Raw genomic sequence first — 25,665 nt, forward strand, 5'->3', positions numbered from 1 at the left:
GTAAAAGGAGTTGTTTTGAGTAACCTAGGTACCTTTTTACTTTTCAGTGTGAAAGAATGTAAGACTAGTAAGAATGAAAAGAATTTTGTTTCTAGGTAGTACATGCTATTGCATGTCTCTTACATACAAGATTTAAAGGCTGCAATGTAAGTGATATTACTGTATTGGATAACAGACAAGCCACATACTTCAGAGGAGATGATGGATAAGTAGTTAATGAAATGTTAGTGAAAAAACCTCTTCAGGTGTGTAGGTATGTATTATTTAATTCGGTCAGCATAGAATTCCTGCAGGCCTCAGATTTTTCTTTATTCTCTCATGTTTCGTATTCCTTTATCCTTTGCAGCATGTCAAATACATTGGTGTGTTTGAAAATTGACACCAGGTAAAGAATAAATATGATAAGTGAAAGGGTAAATGAGAGTTCAGACATTCTTTATTTTCATAAATTATTCTTAAAATTTTTATTTTATGGAAAATGCTAGCTCAAAAATGGGATAATTTTGAGCTATGGGAGAAAACAATGATTTGTTCAACACATATTTTTAAAGCATCTAGATAGGTCAGGTACTTTTTTTTTTAATCAACATTCTGAGGGCTTCTGATGGAGAGTCTTACTTGACGTTCTTAAGGTTACTGAAAGCAGAGAATGGTTTTCTCTTAATACATTACTGGTGGTTTTTGTCTCTTAGATTTTTTTCCTAGTTCTTATAAACTGCTAAAAAATCTTGAGTTTTTATTTGTAATAACATTTTAGTTGTAATAAAAAATTTAAACATCTTAAATTCAGTGACTAGTTCATGTTACAGTCTGTCCTATATTCCTGGTATCCCTTTTCCTGTTCTACCTCTTATTTTTTTTTTTTTTTTCCTTTTTTTTTAAGACGGAGTCTCCCTCTGTCCCCCAGGCTGGAGTGCGGTGGCGCAATGTCTGCTCACTGCAAGCTCCACCTCTGAGGTTCATGCCATTCTCCTGCCTCAGCCTCCCAAGTAGCTGGGACTATAGGCGCCCACCACCACGCCTGGCTAATTTTTTGTATTTTTAGTAGAGACGGGGTTTCACCATGTTAGCCAGGATGGTCTCAATCTCCTGACCTTGTGATCTGCCCGCCTTGGCCTCCCAAAATGCTGGGATTACAGGTGTGAGCCACTGCATCCGGCCACTTCTTATTTTTTAAATAAAAAAGAGTGTATGTGTATATTCTTTTCCCCTTGTTTATTCATTCTGGATTTTGCTTTCTGTCATCCTTCCTCTGCTAAAATATAAGCCCTGTGAGGGCAGGGATATTTCTTTCTTGATAAAGCACAGAAAATAGTGGAACATAGTAGGTGTTCCACAGATTCTTTGTTAAATAAATGATACTTTTAATATTTTAAAGTTAATTCTAATATATACACAAAAGCATATATAACATGTATACTTTATTAATTTTTTAATTAATATTTTTTTTGAGACGGAGTCTCGCTCTGTCACCCAAGCTGGAGTGCGATGGTGCAGTCTTGGCTCACTGCAACCTCCGCCTCCCAGGTTCAAGTGATTCTCTTGCCTCAGCCTCCTGAAGTAGACAGGAATGAGCCACTACGCCCAGCTAATTTTTTTTTTCAATAGAGACAGGATTTCACCATGTTAGCCAGGCTGGTCTCCAACTCCTGACCTCAGGTTATCTGCCTGCCTTGGTCTCCCAAAGTGCTGGGATTACAGGCGTGAGTCACTGCGCCTGGCCAACATATGTGTACTTTAAAGAAGAATTACAATAAATGTTTGTTCTCACTTGCCAACTTAAAAAAATAGTATATCGTCAATACCTTGAAAGTTCCTTGTATTCCTCTTTTCTATGGCATTTGCTTCCTTCTCTCTCCTATTGGAAGAATAAGTTATTTTTATTCATTTGCATTTTTTTCATAATTTTACAACATGGATATAACTAAATATATTATTTAAGTGACTGGATAGGCCTATAACTGTAAATCAATTTTTTAGTTTTAGATTTGTCAAATTTTATATTCATGAAATGATACTGTATGTATTCTTCAGTTTGCTTTATTCATTCAACATTAGGAGTTTGAGATTCATTTGTGTTGATGCATATTGATATACTCCATTTAAACTGTTACATGGTATTCAGTTACATGACTATGTCGCTGTTTATCTGTGAGCAGTTGGTTTGTTTTTAAATAACAAGCAATGCAACTACCCACATTTAGAAAGTGTATTCTGGTGTACATGTGCTTCAAGAGTTTGTTTAGGCTGGGTGCAGAAGCTCAGGCCTGTAATCCCAGCACTTTGGGAAGCTGAGGTGGGCGGATCACCTGAGGTCAGGAGTTCGAGACCAGCCTGGCCATCATGGCAAAACCCCCTCTCTACTAAACATACAAAAATTAGCTGGGCATGGTGGTGCATGCCTGTAATCCCAGCTACTCGGGAGGCTGAGGCAGGAGAATCGCTTGAACCTGGGAAACGGAGGTTGCAGTGAGCTGAGATCACGCCACTGCGCTCCAGCCTGGGCAACAGAGCAAGACTCCATCTCAAAAAAAAAAAAAGTAGCTGGTACCTGTAGCGCCAGCTACTTTGAAGGCCAAGGTGAGAGGATCGCTTGAGCTAAGGAGTTTGAGGCTGGTGTGAGCTGTGATCACGCCACTGTACTACAGCCTGGGCAACAGAGCAAGACCCTCTCTCTGGGGGGAAAAAAAGGTCCCTCAGGTTATATATCTAAAGAAATTCTAGGTCATATAAAATGAGCATTTGTCAACTAAATATGGACAGTTGTTTTCTGGAATGGTTGTACCAGTTTACACTCCCATCAGGTACTTCAGTGAGAATTCCAGTTTCTTTTCTTGCCAGCACTTAATATTTTAAAAATTTAGCCATTATACTAGGTGTATAATGTGTGTGTTTTTTTTTAAGGAAAAAAGTTTATTTCATTCTTCAATACTGTAATTACTAGTGGAGTGTATGTTGAGTATTGTACAACTTCTCCAACCTTAGAATCATTGTACACCGTCAGCTGTTTCCCTGTACCATATGATTTTCACATAGCATTTATTTTTTATGCCAGTGACTACTAAAAAACAGCTTCACCAAGATGTGATGTTATTGAAAGGAATGTTGAGTGACCTTATGTTAAAGTTGAGTTAGCTAGAACTTGTAGTTTGCATAGTATCTGACAGATGTCACTGTGTTTACCTTGAAAATTTAAAATATTTTGCAGCATCCTTGTGAATTTGATATGGTACCCCAAGGCACCTGAGCACACAATTTGGGAACCGTTGCCTTGGAATATTAATCCTTACTCCAGGGAGTGAAATTTTGGATAATTAAAAAAATTTCTTTTTTCTTGAGATGGAGTTTTGCTCTTGTTGCCCAGACTGGAGTGCAATGGTGTGATCTCGGCTTACCGCAACCTCTGCCTCCCAGTTTCAAGCGATTCTCCTGCCTCAGCCTCCCAAGTAGCTGGGATTACAGGCATGCACCACCACGCCCAGCTAATTTTGTGTTTTTAGTAGAGACAGGGCTTCTCCATGTTGGTCAGGCTGGTCTCCAACTCCCGACTTCAGGTGATCTGCCTGCCTCAGGCTCTCAAAGTCTGGGATTATAGGTGTGAGCCACTGTGCCCAGCCAAAAAACAAAACAAAAAACAAAAAACTCATCATACTTTCTGGATTTTCTACTTCTTTTATAATGATCATATAACATGAGGTGTTATGATTATATATATTATACATTATGAGTATATATATTGGATTTACTTTTTTAAATTTTTTTTTTTTTTTTTTTTTTTGAGACAGAGTCTTGCTCTGTCGCCCAGGCTGGAGTGCAGTGGCCTGATCTCAGCTCACTGCAAGCTCCGCCCCCCGAGTTCACGCCATTCTCCTGCCTCAGCCTCCCGGGTAGCTGAGACTACAGGCGCCCGCCACCTCGCCCGGCTAGTTTTTTGTATTTTTTAGTAGAGACGGGGTTTCACCATGTTAGCCAGGATGGTCTCGATCTCCTGACCTCGTGATCCGCCCGTCTCGGCCTCCCAAAGTGCTGGGATTACAGGCTTCAGCCACCGCGCCCGACCACTTTTTTAAATTTTTAACTAAAATTCATACTTTTTCTACTTTCTTTAGTCTTAATATCCTCTTTCTGTTGCACCCAGGATACCACATTACAGTTAGTTATCTCATTTCCTCAGGGTCCTCTTGTCAGTTAGTTTCTCAGACCTCTCTTATATTTGATGACTTTGAAAATGTTGAGGGGTATTGGTCAAATATTTTGTAGAATGTCTCAACTGGGATTTGTGTGGTGTTTTCCTCATGATTAGATTGGATTTTTAGGGAGGAAAATCACAGGTAAAATGCATTTCTCATCACATTGTATCAAGGGTACATGCTATTCTGCATGACTTATTTCTTTTGACAATAAACTTGATTACCTGTCTAAGATAGGGCTTGTCAGGTTTCTTCATTGTTAAGTTACTACTTTATTCACTCTTTTCATACTGTACTCTTTGGAAGGAAGTCATTGCACAGTGCACACTTAAAAGAGTGAAGGTTGTGTTCAACTTCCTTGAAGATAAAATACCTACATAAATTAAGTTTTTCTTCCTTTAAGATTCGTCTGTGTATTCAGTCATATATTTATATAATTGGACTCATGGATATTTGTTTCATACTTTGGGTTATAATCCAGTACTACTTTATTTTCTTGCTCAAATTGTTCCAGCTTTGGTCATTGGGAGCTCTTTTCAGTTGGCTGATAAGTCCCTTTGACATACCACTATTGTGATGGCTTTGTTTGGTTTTGTTTGTTTTTTAAGTATTTCCTTCCCTTTCTGGCACTACAAGACGCTCCAGGTTCATCCTGTGTATTTCCTTAGTCATAGAATCAGATATTTCTCCAAGGATTCCTGATTCCTTTTATTGGAGAATGGTGTTAGAAGCCAAGAGCTAGGTGTTAGGTGTGTTTGTTGCTACTGGGGCACAATGTGGTTTTAATTTTCATTCCTGTGATGATTGATTACATCAGACACCATTGTATATGTATATGGATTATTTATTCATCCTGTTTGTCACGTGACAAGCCTGTTTAAGACTTTTCCCAACAGCAGTGTTGCAGTTACGACAGAGACTATATGGCTCACAAAGCTTAAAATATTTATTATCTGGCCAGTTACAAGAAGAGTTGCCTTGCCCCTATAGTTATAGTAACTATTTTAATGCCAGTCCTGTTCTGGATTGATTTTGATCGGTTGATTTTTCTCATATTTTCTTCTTTCCATGTCTGATTATCTTTGAGTAGATGGTAGACATTGTAAAGATACTTGAGTTTTTTTTCTTTTGTATAAATTTCTTGAGACTTTTCTTGACACGCAGTTAAATTATTTGGAAATATTTCTGTTCTTTAAGGTCATACTTTTAAGCTTTGTTAGGTGGATCAGAGCACTGCTTAGGGCTGTCATCACTAGGGCATTTAACTCTACTATTATGACATGACCCTTCTGAATGCCATACCAGGGAATTATAAGGTTTTTCAAGTCTGGCTGGTGGGAACAGGCACTATTATTACCTGTGTGTGAGTTCCAGGCACTGTTCCCTCTAATCTTCTCAGATAGTTCTTTCCTCTCTCTTTGGTAGTTTTCTTCTGCACATGGGCTGATCAGTACTTGGCGGACTACTTGAGAGAAACTTTTCCTAGATCTCTAATATTTTCTCTCTGTGCAGCTTTCTCCTCTACAGTATTCTGTCCTGTGTACTCTAGATGCCTTGCTTTAGTCTGTCTAGACATTCAGCTCCATCTTTTTAACTCAGGGCCTCTGCCCGAGTTCCCCTTCCCTGTGCTACATCCTAGAAATGCTCTCAAGGCAGTCAACTGGGGTAGTTGTAGGCCCTCCTTTCTTTTGTCCTCAGAGATCACTGTCCTTGTTTCCTAATGTCCAATGTCTTGAAAACCACTATTTAGTCCAGGGATGTCCAATCTTTTGGCTTACCTGGGCCGCACTGGAAGAAGAACAGTTGTCTTGGGCCACATATAAAATACGCTAACACTTTGCATGTTGTGCACATGTACCCTAGAACTTAAAGTATAATAAAAAAAAAATTTAGAAAAGGAAATAAAATACGCTAACACTAGTGGTAGCTGATGAGCTTAAAACAACAACAACAACAAAACAAAACACAAAAAAAGTCTCATAATGTTTTAAGGAAGCTTACGAATTTGTGTCGGGCCGCATTCAAAGCCATCCTGGGTTGCATGTGCGTCATGGTTCATGGGTTGGACAAGCTTGATTTACTCTATTTCATCTGCTTGCTTGCTTGCTTGCTTGCTTGCTTGCTTGCTTGCTTTCTTTCTTTCTTTCTTTCTTTCTTTTTTCTTTCTTTCTTTCTTTTCTTTCTTCCTTTCTTCCTTTCTTCCTTTCTTCCTTCCTTTCTTTCCTTTCCTTCCTTTCCTTCCTTTCTTTCCTTTCCTTCCTTTCCTTCCTTTCCTTCCCTTCCTTCCTTCCCTTTCCTTCTTTCCCTTTCCTTTCCTTCCTTCCTTCCTTCCTTTCTTTCTTTCCTTTTTTTTTTCTTTTTTTCCAGATAGGAGGGTAAATCTAGTCCCCATTACTATACTTTGGGTAGAAGTAGAAGTCTTTGAGATCTTTTTTAAAAATTCTGAATGGATGTTTAATTTTATGAAATGCTTTTTCTATATCTTTTGAGAAGATAGTATAAATTTTTTTCTTTTTTTTTCCTCCTAACATGTTGAATTAATTTGATTGATTTTTTAAAAAAATGTTAAACCAACCTTAAATTTCTGGAATAAACCCAACTTAGTCATGATCTTTTTTTAATATATTGCTGAAATCAATTTACTCATATGTGTTTTAGGATTTTTACATCTATATTTTATATACATACTGTCCTTCAGGTTTGGACATCAAGATTTTCCTTATAAATGGTTATCCAAGGTTATAGTGGGTTGGGAAATGTTTTCTCTTTTTCTCTAGAAAAGTTTGCGTAATATTGATGTTCTTTTTTAAAGAGAAGAGGTTTAATTGGTTCACGGTTCCACAGGCTGTTCAGGAAGCATGGTAGCATCTGCTTCTGGGGAGGCTTCAGGGAGCTTTTACTCATGGTGGAGGCAAAGTGGGAGCAGGCCTTTTACATGGCAGGAGCAGGACCATATTAGTCCATTCTCATACTGCTATAAAGAAATACCTGAGACTGGGTAAATTTATAAAGAAAAGAGGCTTAATTGGCTCATGGTTCTGCAGGCAGAACAGGAAGCACAGCAGCTTCTGCTTCTGTGGAGGCCTCGGGAAACTTAGAATCCTGGTGGAAGGTGAAGGAGAAGCAGGCAGGTTTTACATGGCCGGAGCAGGAGCAAGAGAGTGGGGAGGCAACCAGATCTCACGAGAACTCACTATTGCCAATTTAAATCATGAGAAACTGCCCCCATGATCCACTTACCTCCCACCAGACCCCACCTCCAACATTGGGGATTGCTGTTCGACATGAGATTTGGCCAGGGACACAGATGCAAACCATATCAGTCGCCCAGGCTGGTCTTAAACTCCTGGCCTCAAGTGATCCTTCCACCTCAGCCTCTTGAATAACTGGGGCTATAGGTGTGTGCCACCATCCCTAGCTAATTTTTAAAATTACGTTTTAGAGATGTAGACTCGCATTTGGACCACTGTTTAATTACAGATCTACTTCTTTAATAGATATTGGACTGTTTAGGTTTTCCATTTGCACTTGTTTCAGTTTTGGTCAGCTATGTTTTTCTATGAAGACAAATGATCTGTTCAAGGTCATACATCTTATAATGAATAAACTTTCCAATCTTATACTTTTTCAAATGGTGTTATACCAACATAATATCTATATTTAAAATTGTAAACTCTTTTGTCCTCTCTACTAGAATATCAACTAGTGGGCAGATTCTATATTTACTAAAACTTTCTATCATCTGCGTCTTAAGGCCTATAAATAGATATTTGAATTAAATTAAAGCATGCTTGGGGCCAGACATGGTGGCTCATGCCTGTAATCCCAGCACTTGGGGAGGCCAAGTTGGGTGGATCACTTGAGGTCAGGAGTTTGAGACCAGACTGGCCATCATGGCGAAACCCCATCTCTACTAAAAAATACAAAAATTAGCTGGGCATGGTGGTGCATGCCTGTAATCCCAGCTACTTGGGAGGCTGAGGCAAGAGAATTGCTTGAACCTGGAAGGTGGAGGTTGCAGTGAGCCGAGATCACATCACTGCACTCCATCCTGGGTGACAGAGTGAGACTCTGCCTCAAAAATAAATAGATAGATAGATAGACAGATAGATAGATAAATGGAAACCTTGATTGAAGTAGTTGCTTCAGTAGTTCATTTGGGCTTTGTCAGTCAATAACACATACATTTTACTTCTGTAGTAATGGGTTATTGATGAGGGAAAGACATGTTAGGATATGTATTGAATAAAAAGGTGGGAATGCTGAATTGAAAGTATAATTCTTTAAATTATTTACTCATTTTAAAATTTATTTTTAGAGATGGGGTCTTGCTCTCTTGCCGAGGCTGGAGTGCAGTGGCACAGTCATAACTCACTGCAGCCAGGCTCACTTCCCAGCTCAGGCCATCCTCCTGCCTCAGCTTCCCAAGTCACTAGGACTGCAGGCACATGCCACCATACCTGGGTAATATTTAAAATTTTCTTAGAGACAGAGTCTCACTATGTTGCTCAGGCTGCTCCTGAATTCCTGGTCTCAAGTTATCCTCCCACCTCAGCCTCCTGAATAGCTGGAATTACAAGCATGAGCTACCTTGCCTGGCTCTGGTTCTTAAACTTTGGAAGTTCCATTTATGTTGTTGTATTTCTTTTTCTTTTTCTTTTTTTTTTTTTTTTTTTTGAGACGGAGTCTCCCTCTGTCGCCAGGCTGGAGTGCAGTGGCGTGATCTTGGCTAATTGCAATCTCCACCTCCTGGGTTCAAGCAATTCTCCTGCCTCAGCCTCCCTAGTAGCTGGGACTACAGGCCCGTGCCACCACACCTAGCTAATTTTTTTATTTTTAGTAGAGACGGGGTTTCACCATGTTGGCCAGGATGGTCTCGATCTCCTGACCTCGTGATCCTCTCCCCTCGGCCTCCCAAAGTGCTGGGATTACAGGCGTGAGCCACTGTGCCCGGCCTGTTGTATTTATTTTTCTAGATTACAGTTAATTTTGTTTTTATTTCTTGAAATCTAGTAGAATATGTATCTGCCTGTAATTCAAGGGCAATTGAAAGGAAGAAAAATAACTTAAGGCCGGACATGGTAGCTCACACCTGTAATCCCAGAACTTTAGGTGGCTGAGGCAGGAGGATCACTTGAGCCCAGGAGTTCAAGACCACTGTGGGCAACCTAATGAGACTCTGACGCTACAAAAAACTAAAAAAAAAAAAAAAAACAAAAAAAACAAACCAGGCGTGGTGGCACATGCCTAGCTACTTGGGAGGCTGAGGTGGGAGTATTGCTTGAGCCCAGGAGGTCAAGGCTGCAGTGAGCAGTGATTGTACCTCTGCACAGTGAAACCCTGTCTCAAAAAAAAAAAAAAAAAAAAAAAGTGGAAAAAAAAAATAATGCAAGTTCAGCATATGATTTAGCAAAACCATTTTTGATTTCTCTTTAAGAGAGATTTTAACTTGAATCCTTCTTTTAGCAAGGAGAATTTAATGAATATTTCACATTTGAATGCAATAACATGTGTCCAACTTGTTATACAAGATTTAGTTTAAGATTCACATGTTTGGGAAGAATGTGGGTTTGAGTGGTGAGGGTTCAGTTGAAGGTCTCTTTCTATAAAGTATATAATTTGTTGCCAAAGGAAATATTACCTAGCAGCAGTTTACATGTGCCAAGAGAGGCCAGAGAAGTCTTATAGTAGAAATTGTACAGAGGAGCTGTCGAACTACATCCCTGAGGATGTCAGACAGGAAATAAAGCTTATGATGCTAAAAAATTTTACTGGATGACTAGGCCATTGGAAACGAATCTTCCAATGCTTGTGTTTTTTTTTATCATGCTTTTATTTGAAGACAATCAGAGTTACTTACACTTACAAATTTAAACTGTTTAAGGTATTTAGACCAAAATTTAAGAAACTTTCTAAGATCTTATTGGCTAAATATTGACTTAACTATATCTTTTTTTTTTTTTCTTGAGATGGAGTCTCACTCTGTCATGCAGGCTGGAGCGCAGTGGCGTTATCTCGGCTCACTGCAACCTCCGCCTGCCGGGTTCAAGTGATTCTCCTGCCTCAGCCTCCTGAGTAGGCAGGACTACGGGCCCGCGCCACCACATCCAGCTAATTTTTGTATTTTTAGTAAAGACGGGGTTTCACCATGTTGGCCAGGATGGTCTCAATCTCTTGACCTCGTGATCCGCCTGCCTTGGCCTCCCAGAGTGCTGAGATTACAGGCATGAGCCACTGCGCCCGGCCAACTATATCTTTTTCTTAGAAAGTATTTATCCTCTGAGATTAAGGTTTGGAAAGTTATAAGGAGAGAGACTTTAGGTTCTTGGAGATAAAATATAGTAATGTAAGCAATTTCCTTCTCTATGCCAAACATGGAAATATAGACAATATGTATAAGCAATTGTGCCAAAGTATTTATCTGTGATTCTCTTTATTCCTAAAATATATTGCCCATTTCTACTATACATTCACATACACTGTACAGAATTATAGAGATTTGGAACCTGAAGGACTTTAAAGAACATTCAAATTCCTTTATTTTGTGGGGAAGGGAAATGAGACAGGTAACATTAAACTGACAGGACAGGTATTACTCTTGATCTTGGCCAAAAGGCCGAGAAGCGATAGGTAACACAAAAATACAGATAGTTTGCCCAGTGTCATGCAGGGAATAGGAGCAGACTTACCTCTTGGAGAAATAGAACCTTTCCTTATTTACTGTTGCAGTACTGAGTTATTTGAATTTTTATTTATTTATTTTAGAGACAGGGTCTTACTCTGTCACCCAGGCTGGAATGCAGTGGTAGCAATCTTCCTGCCTCAGCCTCCTGAGTTGCTGGGACTACAGGGGCATGTCACCATGCCCAACTAATTCTTAAATTTTTTGTAGAGATGGGGTTTCACTATGTTGGCCAGGCTGGAGTTGAAGTTTTAGAGGTGCATGATGGCTTTGGTTTTCTTACCACCAGATGATTTATGAAAGTTGATGTGTCTGTTGACTGTCAGCAAAAGTGAAAAACTGTCAAGCCCCTTTGAAGACTATTATTATTCAGGAAACAAAACAGTGTTGATACTAAATTTTTTTGAGACAGAGTCTTGCTCTGTCGCCCAGGCTGGAGGGCAGTGGCATGACCTCAGCTTACTGGAACCTCCACCTCACATGTTTAAGTGATTCTCCTGCCTCAGCCTCCTGAGCAGGCGGGATTACAGGTGCCCACTACCACACCTGACTAATTTTTGTATTTTTAGGAGAGACATGGTTTCATCATGTTGGCCAGGCTGGTCTTGAACTCCTAACCTCAAGTGATCTGCCTGCTTCAGCTTCCCAAGGTGCTGGGATTACAGGTGTGAGCCACTGTGCCTGGCCTAGGCTAGATTTTTGAGGTATAGGTTTTTTTTTTTTGTTTTTGGACACAGGGTCTCACTCTGTCACCCAGGCTGGAGAGCAGTGGCACAGTCTTGGCTCACTGCAGCCTCTGCCTTCTGGGCTCAAGCTATTCTCCCACCTCAGCCTCCTGAGTAGCTGGGACCATAGGTGCCAGCCACCACGCTCGGCTAATTTTTTGTATTTTTGTAGGGATGAGGTTTTGCCATGTTGCCCAGGCTGGTCTCAAACTCCTGAGCTCAAATGATCTGGCCTGCCTCAGGCTCCTCAAGTGCTGGCATTACAGACATGAGCCACCATGCCTGGCGTTAACTTTTTGACTTAAGTTTGAAGGTGGTTGTTAGTTTGAAATATATATAGTGCTTATAAGATGTTTTCACTTAAGTAGTTTAAAACAATGATTATAAGGTTAGAATGTGACAAAATAAAATTTTATTCCTTTAATTCAAATTCATTGTCAAGTCATTCACTAAATAACGACTGGGGAAAGAATTATTTTGGTCACAAATATCCTACCTCATTATTATGCTTAGATAGAAATAGATCCTCGCTTTTGGGAAACAAAAGTATTTCGTGCCGGGTGTGGTGGCTCACGCCTGTAATCCCAGCACTTTGGGAGGCCATTGTGAGCAGATCATGAGGTCAGGAGACTGAGACCATTGTGGCTAACACGGTGAAACTCCGTCTCTACTAAAAATACAAAAAATTAGCCAGGAGTGGTGGCGGGTGCCTGTAAGTCCCAACTACTTGGTAGGCTGAGGCAGGAGAATGATGTGAACCTGGGAGGCGGAGGTTGTAGTGAGCCGAGATTGTGCCACTGCACTCCAGCCTGGGTGACAGAGTGAGACTCTGTCTCAAAAAAAAAAAAAAAAAAAAAAAAAAAAGTATTTCATGGTTTTGCCTGATTAGGTCAGGTCAATATTTTGTCTTGCTGTAGATATTTGCTATTTTTGATGAATATTTGTTTTAAAAAATGGTTGAGTTATGACCCAGGTTTTTGGAGTTATACCAACACATTACCAGTGTAGTTTGTTTTTTGACAAAGACGGAGTTTCACCATCTTGGCCAGGCTGGTCTTGAACTCCTAATCTCATGATCCACCCGCCTCAGCCTCCCAAAGTGTTGGGTTTACAGGCGTGAGCCACCGGCCCAGCCTTACCAGTGTAGTTTTATACAAACATTTCCCCACATTTATCAACTTGCATTTATTGCTAGTCTGTACCAGATTTAATGTGATAGTGGTGGTCAGAAGGTATACTTAGGTAATTATGTACTTTTCAATTTTCTTTAATCATTAATAAAAGTGATCAACATAATTTTACAGTAGACTCAGGAGTTTAAGTCATTTGAAGTAATACTAAAGCCTTCTTAACTTTGCGAAGATGCATTCTCAAGTCGTTAATTTGGGAAGTTATTTGACTTGGAGCCAATTAAACGTTTGTGTCAACCCTATCCAGTGGCTTCTTCAAGAAAAATATCTTACAGTGATTTTAGCTTTCTGTTGTAACAGTGCAAAGAGTGTTTCTTCTTTCCTTTTGTTTTTCTTGTTTTGGTGAGACAGGGTCTTGCTCTATTACCCAGGCTGGAATGCAGTGGCATAATCACAGTTCACTGCAGCTTCAACCTCTTGAGATTCAAGCAATCCTCCTGTATTAGCCTCCCGAATAGCTGGGACCACAGGCGCACACCACCATGCTTAGCTAATTTTTGTATTTTTAGTAGAGATGGGGTTTCACCATGTTGCTCAGTTGGTCTTGAACTCCTGGGCTCAAGCCATCCACTCTTCTCAGCCTCCTGAAGTGTTGGGATTATAGGCGTGAGCCACTGCGCTGGCTTTTTTTTTTTAAAGTAAAACACACGATCAGAAATCTCTTCATTTTGCATCATTTGTGCAATATTTGTTTTGTTTGGTTTTTCCTTAATGTTTTGAGAGCCAGCAAAGACAATCTGACAGACAGAATTAGACTGAAATCTTTTAGGGAGATTCTGAAGTATTTAGATTTAAAGCCTAGAGTTAAGAATAAGCAATGGCAAAGGTATAACTATAAACCTCAAAGTGTTACTGACTTAGGATGCATTCATGACTCTTCTCCATTAAGATTTAGTATTCACTTTTAAAAACTAGGTACCTCCGTGAAACATGTATGCGTCTTACCGGACACTCCTTTGTCATTTTTCCGATCACTTCTGCCAGATGGGTTTTAATATAATGGGAAGAATTGTTATGATGTCAGCTCTGTTGTAATTTGGACTAGAATGATTCTGTTCTCTTGTCAACTTGAAGAGTCCAGTTGAATCAGTTATTCTTTATTTTTTGATTGTAGTTTTTAAGTGTTCGTTTCTACTTGTGGTAATAATCCTGTTAGGATGCATATTACCAACTATATGTGAAGGCCTGGCTATATGGAGCATAAAATTAGATATGCTTCTTTCCTTTGGCTCACAGTCTAAATTTAGTAGGCGAGAGTTTCCTTTCCTAGATGTCATTAAAAATAGAAGATACCCATCTGTCTGGAATGGGTTAGATACACTTCTGCCTACAGGCTGAGAGATGAATTATATAACACCAACTTCCTTTTAGCCCTAGGATTCTTAGAAAAAATGTTTCTCTTTTAATACAGAGGCCAAGAGTGTATAGTTTGAATGTTAACCTTAAAGTATCCTATAAGTTTGTGAAACTCAGGAAGACCTAAGAAAATTGAATTTTGAGGAGAAATCGAAAAGATAAGGTGAAACAATATCACTTGATTAAAAAATTGGCTTTGAAGTAAAATCTGTTCCCAGCCCTAGATTGACAATTTACTAGCTGTGTAAGAAAGTTGTTTAACCTCTCTGAGACTGTAACTTCATTATTATGGTTGGAATAGTGAGGACTGTCTGTTGAGGAGCAAATTAAATGAGTGAATATTTATAAAGTGCTTTCTTAAGTGCTTGGGATGTCAAAGACATTTTTGGTGGTGATTGTTGTTGTTAATGTTAAAATTACTTCTGGTTCTTTTTATTAAAAACCTGCCATCTTGCTGTTAAAAATCTTAATTTGGAGCTCAGGATAGAATATGAAGTCAGAGTTAAATAGGGAGTTCCCGGGAGTATTTGGAGACCTGGAAGTCATTTAGAAGAGGACTGAAAATCACCCTCAAAAGACTACCTGTGTTAGTGGATGCAGAAGAAACAGGAAAGCAGACTGCGAGAAAGGCATCAATGAGGTGAAAAGAGAACCAGGGGAATAATGTAATGGGATTCAAGAGAGAGATTGCTCACTGGGTCAGAAAGTTTCTTCAGGAGTTAATGTAAAAATATTTTCAGCACTAGATGATGTCAGGTAGGGAAGGCCTCTGAGGAAACCATTGAACTGGGCAGGTAAGAGGTCCTCATCTTTGAGAGAGTGGAAAAATGGCTGTAGACCTAGACTTGATTAGGCAGAGAAGGAAATGTGCAGTGAGGAAAAGCAGAGGGCAGGCGTCTAAGATGGAACCTCATGAAAATTTAGTTGTATAGAGAAAGAGATGACTTAAGGGAGAGGAGAAGGTGTTTGGGTAGGGCTGGGCGTGGTGCCTCACGCCTGTAATCCCAGCACTTTGGTAGGGCAAGGCAGGTGGATCACCTGAGGTCAAGCATTCAAGACCAGCCTGGCCAACATGACGAAAGCCCATCTCTACTGAAAATACAAAGATTAGCTGGGCATGGTTGCGGGGGCCTGTAATCCCAGCTACTTGGGAAGCTGATGCAGGAGAATCGCGTGAACCTGGGAGGCGGAGGTTGCAGTGAGCTTAGATCGTGCCACTGCACTCCAACCTGGGCGACAGAGTGACACTCCATTTCAAAAAAAAAAAGAAAGTTTGGTTTGTTTCATTTTGGTAAGAGAAAAAATTAGCGTGTTTGAAGGCTGAGGGAGAATTTAAACCTACTGGGTAGGGAGTAGCTGATGGTCAAGTTGTGGTCAGAGGCAAGTGGGACTGGAATCCAGTGCACAATTGGTGGCTGGAGGAGCAACTGTTCTTTATGAAAGAGGAGGAATGAGGGAGGGTACGTAAGATAGAGGCTGGAGGGGAAAATGAGGAAATTCATGTCTAATGGCCTCTTACTGATTTAAGTAGGGAAACAGTAATGAACTCATCATTGGGATAATTAGGATAGATGAATAGATCCTTTTCTACTGCTAAATAAATAAAAGTAGACTTAGGAAAAAGGAATATCATTATTTTCCTATGGAAGCATAGATTATAACGTTAGACCAATGGTTCTCAACTGGGGGTGATTTTGTCCCTCAGGACATATAGCAATGTCTGGAGAAATGTTTGTCACCGACGTGGGGTGTGTTACTGGTATCTAGTGTGTGGAGGCCAGGGATGCTGCTAAACATCCTGTAGTGCACAGGACAGCACATGTATCAAGGAATCATACGGTCCCAAGTGTCCATAGTGTTAGAGTTGAGAACCTTGCCCTAGACCAGTGTGTGCCTACAACATACACTTCAACAAAAGCTAAGAAGTTCACATAACAGCTTGACTTCTCTATCCCCTTATGGAAAGTCACCGTATATGTTAGTTTATTCAAGTCTGAAAAATTCTCAAAAGGAAATCTAAACTGTTTAGCTGACTGACATTTTCCCTGCTCTTTCATAGCAACTGTTAACAAACACACTGAGAAATACATTTGGGGGAAAGGATGTACTTTGGTCTCTTGGCTGGTCAGTACTATGTATTCATCCCTGTATTTCTAGTGTCTGACACAGTTCCTGGCACATTTTGTGGTGCTAAATTGACTCCAGCCTACACCATTCCCCTGAACTCTAGACTCAAAATTCCAACTGCCTGTTCTGCATTTTTGCTCAGATGTCCAGTAGCTTCTTAACCCTAACACTTCCAAAGTGGAGCTCCCAATAGACCCCCCAGACCTGTGGTACCTGCAGTCTCATCTTAGCCAGTGACTATTCCATCCTTCCAGTTGCTCAGATCAAAGGCCTTGGAGTCATTCTTCACCTTGTCTTATCCTCTACATTCCCGTCCATCAGTAAGTCTCAGCTCTATCTCTAGGAAATATTCAGCATTTAACTATTGTCCACTCTCCACTGATTTAAACTGTGGCCTGAGTTGTTACAGCAGTCTTTTTTGTTTTTTTTTTTGAGATGGAGTCTCGCTCTGTCGCCCAGGCTGGAGTGCAGTGGCCGGATCTCAACTCACTGCAAGCTCCACCTCCCAGGTTCACGCCATTCACCTGCCTCAGCCTCCCGAGTAACTGGGACTACAGGCACCCGCCACCTCGCCCGGCTAGTTTTTTGTATTTTTCAGTAGAGACGGAGTTTCACCGTATTAGCCAGGATGGTCTCGATCTCCTGACCTCATGATCCACCCGTCTCAGCCACCCAAAGTGCTGGGATTACAGGCTTGAGCCACCGCGCCTGGCTGTTACAGCAGTCTTATAACTGGCTTCCCTGCTTCTGTTCTTGTCTCCCAATACAGTAGCCAGTGAGATCCTTTTAAAATGTCAATCAAGTCACATCACTCCTTGTTCAAAACGCTCCATTGGCTCCTCATTTCCCTTACCATACAAGCTGAAGGCTTTTCAATGGCCTACATGGCTGTGCGTGAACTGGTTCTTCAGTACCTCTCTGACCTCATCCTCTCCTCATCAATCTGTGGCTGGTTCCACTTCAGTCTCAGTTGCGTTTGTTGTTGTTGTTGTTGTTGTTGTTAAGAGATGGGGTCTCACTGTGTTTCCCAGGCTAGATTCAAACTCCTGGACTCAAGCAGTCCTCCCTCTTCAGCCTCCTGAATAGCTGGGACTGTAGGCATGCACCACCGTGCCCAGCTCAGTCACGGTTTTTAGTTCAGTGTTTTGCTGTTGCTCAAACACATCGGGCAAGCTAACTTGGGGCCTGTGCACTTGCTCTTTTCTCTGCCTAGAATAATTTTCTACCAGATTTCCCTCACGGTTTATTCTTTCATCCCCTTCAAGTTTTTTTTTTTTTTTTGCTCAGATGTCATCTTAGTGAGGTCTTTTGTGATCAGCCTGTTTCCAGTTGCAGCTCTTTGTCCCCTTTGTCTCCTTGCTTTTTCTCCAGAGCACTTGTCACCATCTAATATACTATGTAATTTATATAACTTGTACTGTCTCCCCCTACTAGAGGTATTTTAATCCAAGAACATTTTATGTGTTTTGCTCATTACTGTGTCACCTGCAATTCGAATATTGTGTGACATGTAATAGGCCTTTAATGAATGATTGTTGAAAGAATGAATGGTGATGAAAGCAAAGACTCTGACTTAGACCTGAAATTGAGTGCTGGCACTCTGGTGCTGGCACTCATCTGCTTTGTGATCTTAGGCGTGTCATTAACCTATCTGGCCTACTACTCTTCTCTAAAATGGAGACAGTAGAACCAAGTAGGTTTGTCTTGAGGATTCAATGCAATAATCTATGTAAAGCTCTTAGCTCAGAATCTGGTGTGTAATAAACAGTCAGTAAGTGATAGCTCTTATTATTACTTTTTTTTCCCTTCCAGATGTGAAAACCTGGGCCATTTCTGACATATATGTTGCAAGTTGCAATTGTAAGCTAAATGTGGGCAATCATCATAAGAGACAAGAGCTACTTCTCATAGATCTATAGAATACACTTATATTTGTGCTTTAAAATCTTACAATAAATTATGGCAGTTCCTTAAAAAATTAAACATAGAATTACTATATGATCCAGCCACTCAACTTCTGGGCATGTTGCCAGATACATTGAAAGCAGGTACTTGAACAGATTGGTACACCAAGGTTAGTAGCAGCATTATTCACAATAGCCAAAAGGTGCACACAACCCAGATGTCCATTGATATAGATGGACAGATAAAAAAAATGTGGTATATCCATACAATGGGGATATTATTTAGCTGTAAAAAGCAATGAAATTCTGACGCATGCTACAACATGGATGAACGTTGAAGACACTATGCTAAGTGAAACAAGCCAGACACAAAATGACAAATATGATTCCACTTATACAAAGTACTTAGAGTAGTCAAATTCATAGAGACAGTAGAATTTAACACCTGTTACTGACAGACACATGTTTCCCTCATATTCATTACTCACTCTAAAAGTCTGGAATGTTCAAGGCCAGCCAGAGCCTAAGCCAAAGTACTAGTGATAATTCTTATGTTTTGCTTAAACATAAGGTGTGTATTTCTTTTTCTTTTTCTTTTTCTTTCTTTCTTTTTTTTTTTTTTTTTTGATAGGGAGTCTCGCTCTGTCGCCCAGGCTGGAGTACAGTGGCGCAATCTCGGCTCACTGCAAGCTCTGCCTCCTGAGTTCACGCCATTCTCCTGCCTCAGCCTCCCGAGTAGCTGGGACTACAGGCACCTGCCACCACGCCCGGCTAATTTTTTGTAGTTTTAGTAGAGACAGGGTTTCACCGTGTTAGCCAGGATGGTCTCGATCTCCTGACCTTGTGATCCGCCTACCTCGGCCTCCCAGAGTGCTGGGATTACAGGCATGAACCACCGCGCCTGGCCTGTTTTTCTTTGAAGGATAAAAAGCTGACACCTGTAATCCTAGCACTTTGGGATGCTGAGGTGGGTGCATCACTTGAGGCCAGGAGGACGAGACTAGCCTGGCCAACATGGTAAAACTCTGTCTCTACTAAAAATGCAAAAAAATTAGCCAGGCATGGTAGCGCCTGTAATCGCATCTACTGGGCGGGCTGAGTCACAAGAATCGCTTGAACCCAGAAGCGGAGGTTAGAGTGAACCAAGATTGCACCACTGCATTCCAGCCTGGGCAACAGAGTGAGATACTGTCTCAAAAAAAAAAAAAAAAAAAAAGATAAAAAGTGATTTCTTTCGTAACAAATTTCTATAGGAATTACATCATGCTTAGTTTAATTTGGGGAAGTATCTGCATATATATTTTCTCTATTTTTTCTTGGATATGAATATGTATTCTTAAAATTCCTAAAGGATGCCAAGAATGTAGCTAACAGTATCAGAAATAAACTTGAAGGAAGTGTTTCTCTACGTCTCAACAAAATCCCTTACAAGTAAATCTGTTTTTAAAATTTGTCTCAAAACATTTGCAGTAAAGACAATTTTGGACACACATCTAATTTTTTTTTTTTTTTTTTTAATCTGTGATTTTGCCAATTGAGAAGAACTGGAAACAGGAGGGAGAATTTTGATGTTGTAGATGTTTTTGTTGATTAAGGGATAAGGGCACATACAGACAAACCCAGGAATTATCTGACTTCAGCTAAAACAACAACAACAAAACATCTCCAGTACTAGCCTGGGTAATTGCTTTTGGCATAATAGCTATTACCTCAGACAGACTGAAAGTTTAATAACTAGATTGGAGACTTCCCTTTGCAGTTCACAAATAGGAAAAACACCACCATAGAAGTTCTCTCACATATCTGACCCCCTTCGTTTCTTAATTTTACTTACAGTGTGACTGCATCTTGCAGCCATACCCCATCTTAGCATTCTTAAATTATAATGTTACAGGTTATTGGCCTGCCAAAATGTTTGATATGTAACACTGAACAGTTCCAAATGAGATCAAAACAATCTTGTTACTCATGAGAGTTTGTTTTTTCTAGGCTTCTGTTTCATTTTATGCACCAGCGTAGTCATTTTGTGGAAAATAAAGTTACACTGCTTTATTAAGTCTCTTTTACAATTGTAATCCAGATTTACCGTCCAATAAGAGATAACATTGTTATATTTTCAGTCATGTTCTAAATATATGCTGGGCATAATGGCTCATGCCTGTAATCCCAGCACTTTGGGAAGCCGAGGCAGGAGGATTGCTTGAGGCCGGGAGTTTGAGACTGGCCTGGACAACATAGCAAGACCCAGTCTCTACAAAAAATAAAAAAAGTTATCCAGGTGTTGTGGTGTGTATCTATAGTCTCAGCTACTGAGGAGATGGAGGTGGGAGGATCTCTTGAGTCCCGAAGGTTGAGGTTGTAGTGAGCTATGATTATGTCACTGTACTCTAGCCTGGGCAACAGAGTGAGACCCTGTCTCATACACAACACACACACACACACACACACACACACACACAGGTATGCTTATTCTTATATATATTAGTATATAGATCAGAATGTATATACACACAAGAATATTCTTAGAGGAATATTCATATTCTTATATATATTCTTGTATATGTAAGAATATGTACATATAAGAATATATATACATTCTTAAATAATGTTGGTGTTGAAATATTGAAGTTTCTTTTTTTTTTTTTTTTTTTGAGACGGAGTCTCGCTCTTTCGCCTAGGCTGGAGTGCAGTGGCACTATCTCGGCTCACTGTAAGCTCTTCCTTCCGGATTCACAACATTCTCCTGCCTCAGCCTCCCGAGTACTGGGACTACAGGTGCCTGCCACCACCCCCGGCTAATTTTTTTTTTTTTGTATTTTTAGTAGAGACAGGGTTTCACCGTGTTAGCCAGGATGGTCTCGATCTCCTGACCTTCTGATCCGCCCGCCTCTGTCTCCCAAAGTGCTAGGATTACAGGCGTGAGCCACCGCACCCAGCCTAAATATTGAAGTTTCTATTGCTATTATTTTAATTCTTGGAGGCTCACGAAGTATCTATAATCTTTCTTCCTTGAAATATATATTTCAAGCAACGTATCCTTCTGAAATATCCAGAATGCATTTTGCCAGTAACAAAAGAATGTTCTGGCCGGGCGCGGTGGCTCAAGCCTGTAATCCCAGCACTTTGGGAGGCCGAGACGGGCGGATCACGAGGTCAGGAGATCGAGACCATCCTGGCTAATATGGTGAAACCCCGTCTCTACTAAAAATACAAAAAACTAGCCGGGCGAGGTGGTGGGCGCCTGTAGTCCCAGCTACTCGGGAGGCTGAGGCAGGAGAATGGCGTAAACCCGGGAGGCGGAGCTTGCAGTGAGCTGAGATCCGGCCACTGCACTCCAGCCTGGGCGACAAAGCGAGACTCTGTCTCAAAAAAAAAAAAACAACAAAAAAAAACAAAAGAATGTTCTTTGGAAATACCGGACTTGTAATGGGAGTTAGGGAAATTTTCCTACTTCTTTTTCTTCCTGCCTTTTTAAATTACAAAACTGTAAGAAAGACTATTGTGGTATTTAATATAAATTTTATTTGTATATAAAATATTTAAATATTTTAAGTATTAATATATTGAAGATTACATGTATCTGTGTCTATATTTCAGGCCTTTAAACTCTTTGGGGAGTTCAAAGAACTAGAATAAAGAGTGATTTAATTTATTTACTTTTTTTTCTGAATTATTATTTTTCCCCCTAGACAGAGTCTCGCTCTGTCTCCCAGGTTGGAGTGGAGTGGCATGATCTTGGCTCATTGCAATTTCTACCTCCTGAGTTCAAGTGATTCTCCTGCCTCAGCCTCCTGAGTAGCTGGGATTACAGGCACGCACCACCATGCTGGGTTAATTTTTGTATTTTTATTAGAGACAGGGTTTCACCATGTTGGCCAGGCTGGTCTTGAACTCCTGACCTCAAATGATCTGCCCACCTCGGCCTCCCAAAGTGCTGGGATTACAGGCATGAGCCACCGCACCTGGCTAATTTATTTACTTTTAACAAATTTTGCATTGCTTGTTTTTGGTATTCTTAGAAGTAATTGTATACATAATATAATCTTTCTTTTCTCATTGTTGAGTAGAACGATAAGAGTAAATCAAAGAAGTTTCCTACAGTTTTAAAATTCTTTCTCTACTTCTCCAAAAAATGGGTTTGATATTTACTTAAACTTTAAGTTATAGGCAACCATGTATCCTGAAAAATAGTGAGGTGTATATATATTTTACTGTCATAGAATTCGGTCCATAAATACTTCAAGTGAATAAGGCCAGTTGCATAGTTTATATCCTATAATTTCATTTTCTTTTTTTTTTTTTTTTTTTTTTTTTTTTGAGGCGGAGTCTTCACTCTGTCCCAGGCTGGAGTGCAGTGGCACCATCTCGGCTCACTGCAAGCTCCGCCTCCCGGGTTCGCGCCATTCTCCTGCCTCAGCCTCCGGAGTAGCTGGGACTACAGGCGCCCGCCACCGCGCCCGGCTAATTTTTTGTATTTTAGTAGAGACGGGGTTTCACCGTGTTAGCCAGGATGGTCTCGATCTACTGACCTCGTGATCCGCCCGCCTCGGCCTCCCAAAGTGCAGGGATTACAGGCGTGAGCCACCGCGCCCGGCCTATAATTTCATTTTCATTTAAGAGAACCACATGTTTGATTATGCAAAGACAAAGGTTTGGAAAGGTGTACAGTTATTGACTGTGATGAACCCTGGGGGAATGAGATAGAGGCAGGGTACTGCCTCAGGTTGTGTTCCCCAGAAGCAGGAGTTGAGATAAACTTTTATGGGGAGGCAACTTACTGAGAAGAGTTACAGAAAAACCTGCTAGGGAGTGGGAAAGTAGGACTGGGGACAGGAATAGGAGGCTGGTATCAAGGATGTGATATCATGATGTAAATGACGAGTTGATGGGTGCTGACGAGTTGATGGGTGCAGCACAGCAACATGGCACAAGTATACATATGTAACAAACCTGCACGTTATGCACATGTACCCTAGAACTTAAAGTATAATAATAAAAAATAATTAAAAAAAAAAAAAAAGAAGGATGTGATATCAAACAAAGCCTCAAGGTAGACAACTTTGGCTAGTCTTGCAAGGGAGTTCTGGAGGTTATACCTAGGCGTTGTCACTGCCAGGGACCAAAGAAATAAAGTAGAGCCTTTATACTTTCATACCCTTCAGTCATTGCTAAGGACCATCCCTGGTGGGAAGGTGATATGGTTTGCCTGTGTCCCCACCCAGATCTCATCTTGAATTCCCTTGTGTTGTGGGAAGGACCCAGTGGGAGGTAATTGAATCATGGGGGCAGGTCTTTCCTGTGTTCTCCTTGTGATAGTAAGTCTCACCAGATCTGATGGTTCTGCAAGGGGGAGTTCCCCTGCACAAGCTCTCTTTGCCTGCTGCCATCTGTGTAAGACATGACTTGCTCCTCCTTGCCTTCTGCCATGATTGTGAGGTCCCCCCAGCCACATGGAACTTTAAGCCCATTAAACCCTTTTTCCTGTATAAGTTACCCAGTCTTGGGTATGTCTTTATCAGCAGTGTGAAAAGAGACTAATACAGGATGAGTGTATAAATATCCAGGAAGTGCTGGCGGACTGAGGGTAGCCCCTCTACGAAGACCTGCAGGTGCTGGCTCTTGGGAGTGAGAGCACAGGGTTGGGAGGAAATGTGGGCACAGCACTGACAGCAGTTGTAGCCCTCACCCAAATTACAGAGATTTTAGAAAGATAGGGGTTTAATTCTTTCTCAGTTTAAGCTTCCCAGGACCTTTATGGTGGCTCCACAGAGATCCAGGAGCCTTCTGTTCTTTTGTTTTGTTTTGTTTTTCCAGGCTCCTTCTGTCTTGTTGCTCCGTCATCACTAGCTTATTGCCCACATCCACGTGGTCCAAGATGCTCAATATTGTGTCCATATTACCATTAGAAAAAAGGGGGGAAGTCAGGAGGAAGAGAGCACATTAATTCTTCTAAGGACAAGTTCTCAAAGTTACGTAACTTCCCCTCAAATCCCTCTGGCCGTCATTTAGTTCCATGGCCATACCTGGATGCAAGGAAGACTAGTGTTTATTACGGTTGGCCTTATGCCCAGTTAAAAATAGGAGACCCTGTTATTATGTAACCATTTCTGTAGAAGGAGAGAACACGTATTGTAGGACTATCTACTATAGTGATGTTCATTTTCTGTTTTATAGGGATATGCTTTGTTTTTTAGTTTAATAAGCATGTATGTTTTGTCTTAACTATCACAGGTTAAGGGCTCCGTAAAGCAGAATTTGAGATACAACTTAATGTGCAGGATGTTAAGTAGTGCCCTTCTGTTCAACTTCTGTGGAAGGGAAGAGGCAAGATTTGGCAGGGAGAAGTTGAGCTGTGGTACAGTCTGAACAACAGGAGCTGACTCCACAGGGAGCTCTGGAGCTAACATGAACTTTCAGAGTTGCCCTGCTTTGAGCAGAAATGGCTGGACCATGTATACCTTTGTCTCCGTTGGTTACTGGATGAGGGCTGCCTTGGGAAGCACCTGACCTTGGGCAAGGCAGCTCTGCAGAGGTGATGTCTGCAGGGGCTGCCAGTACTCCCAGCAAGTTCTTTCTTGAAGGGAGAGCTGGGTGACACATCTGTATGTGTGTCACAACTTGTGTGTGTGTGAAAGTAATTAATACATTTTATATATCCATTTTATAACTTAAAAATTTATAATTTAAAGTTTCTTTTATTCCTTTATCAACAGTTTCTTGTGTAACTATTAGTACTGGGCTTTATTCTAGACACTGGAGATAGGAAAATGTCCCTCCCCTCATGAAGTTTGTATTATATTTGGAGATAGAGAATAAATAAATTTTGGCTGGGCATGGCGGCTTACACCTGTAATCTCAGTACTTAGGGAGGCCGAGACAGGTGGATCAACTGACCTCAGAAGTTCGAGACCAGGCTGGGCAACATGGCGAGACCCTGTCTCTATAAAAAAGACAAAAAGTAGCTGGGTCTGGTGGTGTGAGCCTGAGGTCCCAGCTACTTGGGGAGCTGAGGCGGAAGGGGCACTAGAGCCCAGGAGGTTGAGCCTTCAGTGAGCCATGTTGGAGCCCCTGCATGTCAGCCTTGGTGACAGAGCAAGATTCTGTCTAAAAAATAAATAAGTATAAAGAAGGGTGTTGCTGTTTTATATGGGGTGGTCAGGGAAGACTTCTCCAATAAGGTGATTTGAGTGAAATGATGGAACTAGCTATGCAGATATTTTGGGAAGAGTGGTCCAAGCTGAGATTACAGTGAATTCCGAAACAACCCTGTGGCAGGAATGTGTAGAGTATTGATATGTATATGAAACAGCAAGGAGAGCAGTGTGGCTAGAATGAATGAGAATAGTAGGATGAAGAATAATAGGAGATAAAGTCTTGGATATAATAGTGGTGATCAGATCATATGAGACCTTGTACCTTGTAAGCCATTGTAAAGGCTTGGGGACCTTCTCAGAATGAGATGGGAAACCATGTGAAGATTCTGAGCGAAGT

General features: G+C 40.8%; 1 protein-coding gene and 1 non-coding gene across 7 annotated transcripts in view; one reads left to right on the forward strand and one right to left on the reverse strand.

Moving 5' to 3' along the window:
- Window positions 1-25,665, forward strand: part of SCAI (suppressor of cancer cell invasion) — a 200,490-nt gene that overhangs the window by 30,767 nt on the left and 144,058 nt on the right. The gene's annotated exons all lie outside the window — the stretch shown is intronic.
- LOC126938206 (U2 spliceosomal RNA) lies at window positions 10,633-10,818 on the reverse strand. Its single transcript, XR_007720024.1, has one exon. It is a non-coding gene; the product is annotated as a U2 spliceosomal RNA (small nuclear RNA).

This window comes from Macaca thibetana, chromosome 15 (genome assembly GCF_024542745.1).
Source record: "Macaca thibetana thibetana isolate TM-01 chromosome 15, ASM2454274v1, whole genome shotgun sequence".
NCBI classification, from domain to species: domain Eukaryota; kingdom Metazoa; phylum Chordata; class Mammalia; order Primates; family Cercopithecidae; genus Macaca; species Macaca thibetana.